Raw genomic sequence first — 12,966 nt, forward strand, 5'->3', positions numbered from 1 at the left:
AAGCATGCCACACTGAACGAGGGAGTAATCATCAGCACGAGACTGCCAAGTGTTCATAACGTCTTGGTTCTTTGGGATGGGAGCTTCACCTAGCGGTGCTTCTAAGACATAATCTTTCTTTGTAGCTATGAGGATGATCCTCGGGTTCTGGACCTAGTTCTATAGTTGCTGCCATCATCTTTCAGCTTTGTTTTCTCTAGGAACGCGTTGAAGTTGAGAGTAACATGGGCCATTTGATCTACAAGACATATTGTAAAGATTTTAGACTAAGTTCATGATAATTAAGTTCATCTAATTATTTAATGAACTCCCACTCAGATTAGACATCCCTCTAGTCATCTAAGTGATACATGATCCGAGTCGACTAGGCCATGTCCGATCATCACGTGAGATGGACTAGTCATCATCGGTGAACATCTCCATGTTGATCGTATCTTCCATATGACTCATGTTCGACCTTTCGGTCTCTTGTATTCCGAGGCCATGTCTGTACATGTTAGGCTCATCAAGTTAACCAAAGTGTTTATGCGTGTGTAAATCTGTCTTACACCCGTTGTATGTGAATGTTAGAATCTATCACACCCGATCATCACGTGGTGCTTCGAAACAACGAACTTTTGCAACGGCGCACAGTTAGGGGGAACACTTCCTTGAAATTATTATGAGGGATCATCTTATTTACTACTGTCGTTCTAAGTAAACAAGATGCAAAAACATGATAAACATCACATGCTATCTGTCACATCCCTAGACTGGTATGACCTAGACTAGCTAGTCATTTGTGCATCATGTTTAAATTTCATTTAAATTTGAAATGAGGATTGGTGGAACCCTCAGAATCATTTTTGAAAATGACCCAAATAAAAATTTCTCCAAAAGGGTCCAAGAAAATGCTCATGTTGCTCTCTGAAAATATTGGACAGAGATAAAAATCAAAGCAATATTTTCAGGAGCTCATGGATATTTATTTTGGCCATTTGGATTAATTCGATAAATATTTGCATTGGAAATATATTGCTATATATATGAAATATGGTCCAAAAATTATGCCATTTATAAAGGAGCTCTGGAATAATATATCTAGCTCCTGCAAAAAATTGGCATAAGGTATTAAATTGATTTAGTATTTTATTAAATCAAAACTAATGTCAGAAAATTAGAAAACAAAAAAAATAAAAGAAGGAGAAGCTTACCTGGGGCTCCCCCCTGTGCAGCCCAGCAGCAAGCCGGCCCAGCCAGTAGGCGGCCCAGCCCGCCCCCTCCTCTGTCGTCTTCGTCCTCGACAGAGGGAGGGGAGCGTGCCCGGCGCGCGCGCGCGCCACCGCGCCACGCCACCTCCCTCCCTGCCTGCCTGCCTCTCCCCTCGTCGTTCTGGATGGACCGGAGGATGCCACGCGACGCCCCGCACCTCTCTCCCACTCTCTCATTCCTCCCCCTCCCCTGGTTCTCTCTCTCCCGACCGCCCGAACGCGCCCGTCGCCGCCGCTCGCCGTAGTCGTAGCCACCGCGCCCCTCGAGAGCATCTGAGCAGTCCACGAGCTCCGCCACGTCGCCGGCTACCTCCTCGTCGAGCCACGCACCTCTGGACGGCCTCCATCGCCGCCATCGCCATCGTCTTCCTCCTCGGGCTCCGCCGTCCGCCGCCGTCGATTCGCCGTCACCAGGTCTCCCCCGACCCCGCTGTGCTGCTCTGCGTGATCGCCGTGAGCATCTCCCTGTTTCCCCTCTCTTCTCCCCCTCGTTCCCGTGTCGTAGCCGTCGCTACCACCACGGCCGAAGCCTCTCGCCGCCGTCCATGTCGCCGACGCCATCTCGGCCCGCCTCCGCCCAAACCGAGCCTTCCATTGTGCTCCCAGTGCCACGAGGGTGCCGCCGAGCCCCTCAGGTGGCCTCCCCGTGCCCCGCAGCCCGTTCCCGCTCGAAGCCGAGCTCCGGCCGCCGCCGCGAGCTTTGCTCCGGCGAGCTCCGGCCTCCCCCGCTACTTCCACCTGCCCTACCAGATGCGCGAGAGCCCGGGCTACGCCCCAGTGCTCTCCGACGCCGCCCCCGTGGTCTGTTTCGCGGACGCCGCCGCGTCCAGAGGTCGCCGCCGACAACCTCGCCGGCCTGACGAGTGGGCCCCGTCGGCAGGTGATTAGCTTAGTGCTAATCACCGTTAACTAACCCCCCCTAACACTGACAGTGGGCCCCAGCGCCACTAACTGTTAATTAGAACTTAATTAACCCCTGTTTAACCCCCCTGTCACTGACGTGTGGACCCCACACATCAGGTTTGACCCGGACCAGCCGCAGTTGACCACTGACGTCGTGCTGACGTCATGCTGGCGCAATATACATATTTCTGGATTTAATTAAATCAGAAAATTCCAGAAATTGTTTTAAACTTCAAAAATTCATAACAATTCAACCGTAGCTCAGATTAAAATAATTTATATATGAAAAATTATCAGAAAAATGCAATCTTTCCATCTGTACTATTTTCATGCATGACAAACCAACTTATACATGCTGAATATGAGGAAACACATTATGGCATATGTAGGAGCTTAATTTGGAGATGCATTTGAACCTTTGGTTCAAATGGACTTCAAACCAAATGATTACTAGTTACATTAGCTCAAACAGCATCACATCTACATGCCATGTTCATGCATCATATTGTTGCATATGTTGGTGCATTGATTGCCGACACTGTTCCTTCTCGATAGGTCCTGCTCCGGAGTCCGTTCCAGAGTACCTGTCTGTGAAGCAGTGCCTCCTCTGTTGATTTACCAGGCAAGCAAACCCCCTTGTTCATTTCGATAAAACCCTACTCTCTCGCTCCTGCTCTCAGTTATTGCATTAGGACAACAACGATTCATCTGCTACTTTGTGCTGCGGTAGTTGAACCCATCCCTCTGCATGACCTGTCATTGCCACAGTAAATAGTTGAAACCCACTAGCATGTGTAGGAGTTGATTGAAGCCATTGTTGTGTTCATACCATGCTATGCCTGCTATTGCTTAGAGTTGTGTCAGGTCTGGTTCGTTGGGAATGAATTGGAGTGTCACGATATGTTCTGATGCTGAGAGTGAAGTGTGTGAACACGATTTGGTAAAGGTAGCGGTGAGAGGCCATGTAGGAGTACATGGTGGGTTGTCTCATTGGAACCGTCCTTAAGCACTGAGTTCTATGTATGTTGTCCAATGACTCGATACTACCACACATTGGGTTCCGGTAACTCGACCCCTCTCGACTTATTAACCAACTTGGTCTCTGTCCAGGAGTCGCAACTAGTTTCTGGTGTTTGTAGGTAGTGCTATTTTTCTACCAAGTGGCACCCGGCAGGGTGGGCTTGGGACAGACTAGGCACACGTGGCACGGTGTACCGAGTGGCACCCGGTTGGTGGGCTCGGGAACCCTGCTCACATCGTTTGGGGCCGTGAGCGACACCCCGGCCGGATCTCCTTGCGGATGGAACCCGAATAGGCGATAAACCTGGACTAGAGTCTTGTGTGGTTAGTCAGGTCGTGGCCGACACCCTCGCCAGGCTTCCGCTTGAAGGATGCCGAGATACATGACGCGTACATGGCGGTAAGTGGCGAGAGCGTGTGTGAAGAAGTACACCCCTGCAGGGTTAACATGATCTATTCGAATAGCCGGGTCCGCGGTTATGGACTTCTTGGATGCTTACATGGTACATAGACAACTTGAAGTGGATACTCTAAAATGCTCAAGACATGTGTGAGTGCTATGGATGGCCTTCTCGTAGGGAGACGGGGATGAATCCGTAGTAGTGTATTGTATGGTGATTAGTGGACTCGTGTACGTTGTTTCACCTCAAGAGTTTCTGGTAGTCGTAGAACAGGATAGCCACAGAGTCAAAGCTGGCTTGCTGCAACTAAACCCCACATTACCCTCTTGATACAAATGCATGTATGATAGGATCTGATGTAAGTCTTGCTGAGTACCTTTGTACTCATGTTGCTTTATTTATGTTTTTGCAGCGGAGACTTCGGTCTTACTAGTGTTCTCGTGGACTTCGACTAGTAGCTAGTACCTCAGCTACGATCTTGATCGGATGTTGTAGATAGTCAGGCTTTCAGCCTTTTTCATTTATAGATGTCTGTACTCAGACATGTAATGCTTCCGTTTGTTGCTTGATTACTCTGACTGTTGGGTCATGTGACCCCTGTTTGTAATAATGTTGTGATGGCTCTTCTGAGCCTTTATCTATATAAGTTGTGGAGTTATGCTGTGATGCCATGTTGTACAGCACATACTTGCATGTTATGCGTACGTGTAATGTGTATTGCTATGTGTGGGATCTGACTATCTAGTTGTTTATCCTTAGTAGTTCTCTCTTACCGGGAAATGTCTCCTAGTGCTTCCACTGAGCCCTGGTAGCTTGCTACTACTCCGGAACACTTAGGTTGGCCGGCATGTGTCCTTCTTCGATCCTGTGTCTGTCCCTTCGGGGAAATGTCACGCGATGAATACCGGAGTCCTGCTAGCCCGCTACAGCCCGGTTCACCGGAATCCTGTTAGCCCAGTGCTACAGCCTGGATTCACTCGCTGATGACCGACACGTTCGATGCTGGGTCATGGATGCCTGTCCCTGTAAGTTAGTGCCACTTTGGGTTTACGACTAGCCATGTCAGCCCGGGCTCTTTATCATATAGATGCTAGCGACACCATCATATACGTGTGCCAAAAGGCGCAAACGGTCCCGGGCAAAGGTAAGTCGGCACCCGTGGGGATACCGTGCGTGAGGCCGCAAAGTGATATGAGGTGTTACATGCTAGATCGATGTGGCATTGAGTTGGGGTCCTGACAGCGCTGGTATCAGAGCCTGACTGCCTGTAGGTTTACCAAGCCATACTGGTCGAAGTTGAGTCTAGAAATTCTTTAGTCATGTAAGGGAATTGATTGTGGGAAGGAACGTAAGGCTCTTTTTACTCCTTTACCTCATGGTCTTCTGATCTGAGTCATCCTATCTTTCCGACGGGATTAAGGAACTAGGCTTTCTCTTCTGTCTATCAGGATCACGTGTTACTACTCCGTAGTCCCATAGGATTGGTTGATCAGAGTCATACCCCAGTTTTCGAGTACTTCCGGTGTAGTCTGTTTAGTACCATCTCAGAACCTTGAGTAATGCTAATGAGTATGTTACCACCCCATTTTTAGTAGGATGTCTCATTCCGAGCATTTTACTGTCGTTATGCTGCCAAAATTTCCCTAGGAGTTCGAGTGATACTAATTCCTTGTCCTACATTCTACAGTCTTTAGTTGATGCTGATTCCGTCCTTGGTTTCGTTTCTCAGGATGTCATCAGCTAAGCGAAGTTCCGTCGCTCGTAGCCAGAACCACGGAGATGGTAGGAATGAGGATCCTCCTGACCAGCCTTCGTTGACAGAGTTCATGTTAGAAATGGAGAGGAACAAGCGTGAGTCCAACCGCTTGTTGGCACGTATCGAGGAGAACACCGCACATCAGTTCAAAGGGTCTGCTACCATTTATGACTTCATTCGTTTGCACCCACCTACCTTTCATCATTCCATCGAGCCACTCGATGCAGATGACTGGCTCCGTAGCATCACTCATAAGCTGCGTTCCGCGAACGTAGCTGAAGATGACAAGGTCACTTATGCCACATACCACCTGGAAGGTCCTGCTAGTCTTTGGTGGCAGAACTATGAGACTATGCTTCCAGCTGGCCAGATTCCTACCTGGAAGGATTTCACTGAGGCTTTTCGCGAGCATCACATTCCCCAGGCCCTTCTTGATCGCAAGAGAGAAGAGTTCTGTAGTTTCACCCAGAGTAAGATGGCTGTTGATGCTTATAGCAGAGAGTTCGAGAACCTTGCCCGCTATGCCACAGAAGAAGTGTCCACGGACGCCAAGAAGCAAGCTAGGTTCTGGAAGGGTCTCAACCCCAAGTTGCGTCGTGATCTCCACCTGCATCATTGTGATACATTCCAAGCTCTTGTGAACAAAGCCATTAATGCAGAGACAGCTCAGCTCACTTACGAGGAGTCTCGTAAGCACACCCGTGATTTGGGATCCTCCTCTGGCTCTAGTTCCCAGAAGCGCCGGATTTTGGTTCCAAACTCCGCTCTTCCTTCCGGATATACGCCGGGGCCATCCTCTGTGGTGCCTTCCCCAGCTCAGTCGTATATTCCACCCTTGCCTACTGGTAGACCGCTTGTCAGTGCGGGTCCATGTCCAGTCTCAGGGACTTGCTTCACATGCGGGAAGCCAGGACACTATGCACGTGACTGCTCTCAGACTAGTTATGCTCCACCCCAGCCCGAGAAGACTGTTGGCTGCGTTAAGCCATCACGCAAGATGATCAGTGTCAAGTCAGCTCCCACTGAACGTGGACATGTGCATCACGTCTCAGCTAAAGACGCTCATGATGATCCGGATGTCGTTCTTGGTACACTCCTTGTCAATTGTCACCCAGCATCAGTCCTATTCGATACTGGAGCATCTCACTCCTTCATTTCTGAAAGCTATGCTAACTTGCACAATCTGTCATTTTGTGATATGCCAACTCCGCTAGTCATCCAAACTCCTGGATCCAAATGGCAAACCTCTAGTGTAAGCCATGGTAACGAAATCCTTGTTGACATACTTGTATTCCTTGCATCACTTGTAGCCCTCAAGTCCTCAGATATTAACATCATCTTGGGAATGGACTGGATGACAGCTCATCATGCCAAGATTGATTGTTACACAAGATCTGTTCAGCTTACACACCCATCTGGCAAGATAGTCACTGTCTCCACTAGAGTCGCAAAGCGTCAGCTCTATTCTCTTAATGCCAGCCCTCTTCCAGACCTTGAAGATATCCCGGTAGTCCGTGACTTTCCGGATGTCTTTCCAGAGGAACTGCCAGGTGTTCCACCTGACAGAGATGTAGAGTTCGTCATAGATCTTATCCCAGGAACAGCTCCAATCTCCCGGAGACCTTACAAGATGGCACCCCTAGAATTAGCCGAGCTTAAGAAACAACTCGATGAGTCCTTGCGAAAGGGTTTCATCCGTCCTAGTTCTTCTCCTTGGGCTTGGCCCGTCCTCTTCGTTAAGAAGAAGGATGGTACGGACCGGATGGTTGTAGATTATCGTCCCGTTAATTTGGTCACGATAAAGAACAAATATCTGCTCCCCAGGATCAACGATCTGTATGATCAGCTCGCTGGATCCTCAGTTTTCTCCAAGATGGATTTGAGGTTAGGATACCACCAAATCAAAATCAGAAACGGGGACATTCCCAAGACAGCTTTTGTCACTCGTTATGGCCAGTACGAGTACACCGTCATGTCCTTTGGCCTAACCAACGCCCCAGCCACATTCTCCCACTTGATGAACTCGATCTTCATGGAGTACTTAGATAAGTTCGTCGTGGTTTACCTCGATGATATTCTTATTTACTCGAAGAACGAGGAAGAGCATGCCGAACATCTTAGACTTGTGTTAGAAAAACTCAGAGAGCACCGCCTTTATGCCAAGTTCTCCAAGTGTGACTTTTGGTTGTCAGAAGTGACCTACTTAGGTCACGTAATCTCTGGTAAGGGCATTGCTGTCAATCCCGAGAGAGTTCAAGCCGTTCTCGATTGGACTCCACCTGAGACCGTTAAACAAGTTAGGAGTTTCCTTGGTCTAGCCAGCTATTGTCGCCGCTTTGTTGAAAACTTCTCCAAAGTAGCCAAACCCCTCACGGAACTTCTCAAGAAAGATAAAAAGTTTGAGTGGTCCCCACAGTGTGAGTATAGTTTTCAGGAACTGAAAAGACGCCTGACTTCTGCTCCCATACTTGTGCCACCGGATTTCACTAAAGACTTTATTATCTACTGCGACGCCTCACGACAGGGACTAGGTTGCATTCTTATGCAGGATCGTCATGTGATTGCCTATGCATCTCGACAGTTGCATCCACATGAGGAGAATTATCCTACACATGATCTAGAGCTTGCAGCCGTAGTCTATGCACTCAAGACCTGGCGACATTACCTCCTTGGTAAACGTTGCGAGATCTACACCGATCACCAGAGTCTCAAGTATATCTTCACCCAACCGGATCTGAACCTTAGGCAAAGACGTTGGTTGGAGTTGCTCACAGATTATGATCTAGGGATTACCTACACCCCAGGCAAAGCCAATGTCATGGCTGATGCTCTAAGTCGTAAATCCTATTGCAACAATCTCATGTTGCAGCAAGGCCAACCACTTCTCCATGAGGAATTCTGTAAGCTTAATCTTCACATAGCTCCTCGCGGATTTCTTTCCACCTTGGTGGCGAAACCTACCCTTGTGGACCTTATCATAGAAGCCCAGAAGCATGATACGGGGATTACCCGGATCAAGAGAAACATTAAGAAGGGAGTTGGTGGATGTTTCTCTATGGATAATCGGGGTGTTGTTTTCTTTGAGAATCGCTTGGTGGTTCCCAAGAAGCAACATCTTCGGCAGTTGATTCTTAAGGAGGCGCATGAATCTCCATTCACGATTCATCCCAGTAGCACTAAGATGTATCAGGACCTACGCCAGAGGTTCTGGTGGACTAGGATGAAGAGAGAAATCGCAGAGTTCATTGCTAAATGTGACGTTTGTCATCGCGTTAAGGCAGAGCATCAGAGACCTGCTGGCACCCTTCAGCCTTTAGCTATTCCTGAATGGAAATGGGATAAAGTTGGTATGGACTTCATCACCGGCTTTCCCAGGACCAAGAGAGGGAATAATGCTATCTTCGTAGTCATTGATCGTCTCTCCAAAGTGGCTCACTTCCTTCCTGTTCGAGAGAGTATCACTGCTAGTCAGCTTGCTGACTTATATATTTCTCGAATAGTGTCACTTCATGGTGTTCCACTAGAGATCAATTCAGACCGTGGTAGTCTTTTCACTTCTCATTTCTGGGAGAGTTTCCAAACTGCCATGGGAACCCATCTTTCCTTCAGTACCGCTTTCCACCCTCAGTCGAGTGGTCAGGTGGAACGGGTCAATCAAATTCTCGAAGACATGCTCACAGCTTGCGTTATCTCATTCGGTATGGATTGGGAGAAATGTCTTCCTTTCGCCGAGTTTGCTTATAACAATAGCTACCAATCCAGCCTCAAGAAAGCTCCTTTTGAGGTTCTCTATGGACGAAGATGTCGAACACCTTTGAACTGGTCAGAAACCCGTGAAAGACAATTCTTTGGACCGGACATGATCCAGGAGGCAGAAGAGCAAGTTCGCATCATTCGTGAGAATTTGAAAACAGCCCAGTCTCGTCAGAAAAGCCAGTACGATCGTCATCATAAGGATATGACGTATGAAATTGGCGACCAAGCTTACCTTCGGGTTACTCCTTTGAAGGGTACCCATCGTTTCGGTATCAAGGGCAAGTTGGCTCCTCGTTACATTGGTCCTTTTCACATTCTCGCTAAACGAGGAGAGGTTGCCTACCAATTGGAACTACCCCCACATCTTTCTCGAATTCATGATGTCTTCCACGTATCTCAACTCAGGCGTTGCTTCTCGGATCCCATCCGCGGAGTGGACCATGAAACGCTTGATCTCCAAGATAACCTCACATACCGAGAGTACCCGGTTCGCATTCTTGATCAAGCAGAGCGTGTCACTCGACGTCAGAACATCAAGTTTCTCAAAGTTCAGTGGTCTCATCATTACGAGAGAGAAGCTACTTGGGAGTGAGAAGATCGTCTTCGACTGGAGTACCCCGCTTTCTTTCCGTCAACCCTTGAATCTCGGGACGAGATTTTTTCAAGAGGGGGCGAGTTGTCACATCCCTAGACTGGTATGACCTAGACTAGCTAGTCATTTGTGCATCATGTTTAAATTTCATTTAAATTTGAAATGAGGATTGGTGGAACCCTCAGAATCATTTTTGAAAATGACCCAAATAAAAATTTCTCCAAAAGGGTCCAAGAAAATGCTCATGTTGCTCTCTGAAAATATTGGACAGAGATAAAAATCAAAACAATATTTTCAGGAGCTCATGGATATTTATTTTGGCCATTTGGATTAATTCGATAAATATTTGCATTGGAAATATATTGCTATATATATGAAATATGGTCCAAAAATTATGCCATTTATAAAGGAGCTCTGGAATAATATATCTAGCTCCTGCAAAAAATTGGCATAAGGTATTAAATTGATTTAGTATTTTATTAAATCAAAACTAATGTCAGAAAATTAGAAAACAAAAAAAATAAAAGAAGGAGAAGCTTACCTGGGGCTCCCCCCTGTGCAGCCCAGCAGCAAGCCGGCCCAGCCAGCAGGCGGCCCAGCCCGCCCCCTCCTCTGTCGTCTTCGTCCTCGACAGAGGGAGGGGAGCGTGCCCGGCGCGCGCGCGCACCACCGCGCCACGCCACCTCCCTCCCTGCCTGCCTGCCTCTCCCCTCGTCGTTCTGGATGGACCGGACGATGCCACGCGACGCCCCGCACCTCTCTCCCACTCTCTCATTCCTCCCCCTGCCCTGGTTCTCTCTCTCCCGACCGCCCGAACGCGCCCGTCGCCGCCGCTCGCCGTAGTCGTAGCCACCGCGCCCCTCGAGAGCATCTGAGCAGTCCACGAGCTCCGCCACGTCGCCGGCTACCTCCTCGTCGAGCCACGCACCTCCGGACGGCCTCCATCGCCGCCATCGCCATCGTCTTCCTCCTCGGGCTCCGCCGTCCGCCGCCGTCGATTCGCCGTCACCAGGTCTCCCCCGACCCCGTTGTGCTGCTCTGCGTGATCGCCGTGAGCATCTCCCTGTTTCCCCTCTCTTCTCCCCCTCGTTCCCGTGTCGTAGCCGTCGCTACCACCACGGCCGAAGCCTCTCGCCGCCGTCCATGTCGCCGTCGCCGTCTCGGCCCGCCTCCGCCCAAACCGAGCCTTCCATTGCGCTCCCAGTGCCACGAGGGTGCCGCCGAGCCCCTCAGGTGGCCTCCCCGTGCCCCGCAGCCCGTTCCCGCTCGAAGCCGAGCTCCGGCCGCCGCCGCGAGCTTTGCTCCGGTGAGCTCCGGCCTCCCCCGCTACTTCCACCTGCCCTACCAGATGCGCGAGAGCCCGGGCTACGCCCCGGTGCTCTCCGACGCCGCCCCCGTGGTCTGTTTCGCGGACGCCGCCGCGTCCAGAGGTCGCCGCCGACGACCTCGCCGGCCTGACGAGTGGGCCCCGTCGGCAGGTGATTAGCTTAGTGCTAATCACCGTTAACTAACCCCCCCTGACACTGACAGTGGGCCCCAGCGCCACTAACTGTTAATTAGAACTAAATTAACCCCTGTTTAACCCCCCTGTCACTGACGTGTGGACCCCACACGTCAGGTTTGACCCGGACCAGCCGCAGTTGACCGCTGACGTCGTGCTGACGTCATGCTGGCGCAATATACATATTTCTGGATTTAATTAAATCAGAAAATTCCAGAAATTGTTTTAAACTTCAAAAATTCATAACAATTCAACCGTAGCTCAGATTAAAATAATTTATATATGAAAAATTATCAGAAAAATGCAATCTTTCCATCTGTACTATTTTCATGCATGACAAACCAACTTATACATGCTGAATATGAGGAAACACATTATGGCATATGTAGGAGCTTAATTTGGAGATGCATTTGAACCTTTGGTTCAAATGGACTTCAAACCAAATGATTACTAGTTACATTAGCTCAAACAGCATCACATCTACATGCCATGTTCATGCATCATATTGTTGCATATGTTGGTGCATTGATTGCCGACACTGTTCCTTCTCGATAGGTCCTGCTCCGGAGTCCGTTCCAGAGTACCTGTCTGTGAAGCAGTGCCTCCTCTGTTGATTTACCAGGCAAGCAAACCCCCTTGTTCATTTCGATAAAACCCTACTTTGTCGCTCCTGCTCTCAGTTATTGCATTAGGACAACAACGATTCATCTGCTACTTTGTGCTGCGGTAGTTGAACCCATCCCTCTGCATGACCTGTCATTGCCACAGTAAATAGTTGAAACCCACTAGCATGTGTAGGAGTTGATTGAAGCCATTGTTGTGTTCCTACCATGCTATGCCTGCTATTGCTTAGAGTTGTGTCAGGTCTGGTTCGTTGGGAATGAATTGGAGTGTCACGATATGTTCTGATGCTGAGAGTGAAGTGTGTGAACACGATTTGGTAAAGGTAGCGGTGAGAGGCCATGTAGGAGTACATGGTGGGTTGTCTCATTGGAACCGTCCTTAAGCACTGAGTTCTATGTATGTTGTCCAATGACTCGATACTACCACACATTGGGTTCCGGTAACTCGACCCCTCTCGACTTATTAACCAACTTGGTCTCTGTCCAGGAGTCGCAACTAGTTTCTGGTGTTTGTAGGTAGTGCTATTTTTCTACCAAGTGGCACCCGGCAGGGTGGGCTTGGGACAGACTAGGCACACGTGGCACGGTGTACCGAGTGGCACCCGGTTGGTGGGCTCGGGAACCCTGCTCACATCGTTTGGGGCCGTGAGCGACACCCCGGCCGGATCTCCTTGCGGATGGAACCCGAATAGGCGATAAACCTGGACTAGAGTCTTGTGTGGTTAGTCAGGTCGTGGCCGACACCCTCGCCAGGCTTCCGCTTGAAGGATGCCGAGATACATGACGCGTACATGGCGGTAAGTGGCGAGAGCGTGTGTGAAGAAGTACACCCCTGCAGGGTTAACATGATCTATTCGAATAGCCGGGTCCGCGGTTATGGACTTCTTGGATGCTTACATGGTACATAGACAACTTGAAGTGGATACTCTAAAATGATCAAGACATGTGTGAGTGCTATGGATGGCCTTCTCGTAGGGAGACGGGGATGAATCCATAGTAGTGTATTGTATGGTGATTAGTGGACTCGTGTACATTGTTTCACCTCAAGAGTTTCTGGTAGTCGTAGAACAGGATAGCCACAGAGTCAAAGCTGGCTTGCTGCAACTAAACCCCACATTACCCTCTTGATACAAATGCATGTATGATAGGATCTGATGTAAGTCT

The sequence above is a fragment of the Triticum dicoccoides genome, chromosome 7B (genome assembly GCF_002162155.2).
Source record: "Triticum dicoccoides isolate Atlit2015 ecotype Zavitan chromosome 7B, WEW_v2.0, whole genome shotgun sequence".
NCBI classification, from domain to species: Eukaryota; Viridiplantae; Streptophyta; class Magnoliopsida; order Poales; family Poaceae; genus Triticum; species Triticum dicoccoides.